The sequence below is a fragment of the Aplysia californica genome, unplaced genomic scaffold (assembly GCF_000002075.1).
Source record: "Aplysia californica isolate F4 #8 unplaced genomic scaffold, AplCal3.0 scaffold00006, whole genome shotgun sequence".
Classification (NCBI taxonomy): domain Eukaryota; kingdom Metazoa; phylum Mollusca; class Gastropoda; order Aplysiida; family Aplysiidae; genus Aplysia; species Aplysia californica.
In genome coordinates, this window is record NW_004797276.1 from 2,879,182 (window position 1) to 2,880,510 (window position 1,329).

Genomic DNA, 1,329 nt, shown 5'->3' on the forward strand with positions numbered 1-1,329 from the left:
AGAGAGAGAGAGAGAGAGAGAGAGAGAGAGAACGACAGTTGAATTGAACTTTTTTATTGAGTCACTTGCCCGTCTATTGAAAAAAATGTATAAAAGAAATACCACATTGTTCATGAAGTTATCAAGTCAAGCAAAAATTTACAACACGTTTTAAGCCTCTTGCTCTCTCTTCTTCTAGATATTATACTCTTTCAGTCTATAAGACAAAGTGTTCCTTGTTGTTATGAGATTTATGTCTGTTGCAATGGGGCAGTGAGTTTGAGAAACAAGAAGTCTAAATTTGACATTGGCGTTCCTGAAAGATCTTCCAAACGCTCTGTCATGAATTATTATTTAGATTGTGTTAAAGATTTGAACGACTAATTTCAGGGGATTTCTTCACTCACATATATTTGAGAGTTCCATTTTTGCTTGAACAAACAATTAAACGGCCTTTCATCTTTTGGCAGTAAAACTCTAACTCACTTCCAAACTCTCCACTAAACTATACCCAAAGCGTTCGTGCTGAGCAGATCTCGTATATCACGAACCCATTTTTGTACACCTGTCGGTAAATTTCGTGTTGTGGCAGTTGCAGTAAACGAAGCCGATATTTCAGGCTGCTGGCTTTATGAGATTTGTGCAATAGATATTATCTCTCTGTGTCAGCATATATATATAAAACAGGGCTTAAACAACAAGCTGAAACATTCTGGAAAGTTTTCAGGGAAGAAATATGAACTTGCTTAATATTTGGCACGTCTTGCATTCCCGTTAGCTCAGACTCCTCGGACAAAACAGGATGTATTCTGGCGTCAAAACAGTCTCAGAGAGATGTTCCGTTTATGACAGTTCAAAGTATACTATGATCGCAAAAGTGCATAACAAACTCTTTTTGCTTCCATAAAATGAAATAATAATAATAATAATAATAATAGATAGCATTTGTATAGCGCATATCCCCGCCCAACAGCAGGCTCTATGCGATTTACACTAAATACGAGGTAGGCTCTACTATTTCTACAGCTAAATTTGGTTGACGTGTATCTATACAATGTCAATGTCCATATAATAATAATATATACTTAGGTAAACGAATTTTTCTCTACCTATTATCTGCATTTTCTTGTCATTTTCTTCGAGTACCGATCTGCCGAATTGTTTGTTTATGAGATCTTGCTTACTTTGTAGGTCACTCTAAAGTTACATCGTGAGCTAAAAATAATAAAAGATGGGTAACATTTGTACAAACTAGATTCCATAATATTATTATACTCTAATGGGAGAGAGAGAGAGAGAGAGACAGAGAGAGAGAGAGAGAGAGAAGGAGAGAGAGAGAGGGAGAGAGAG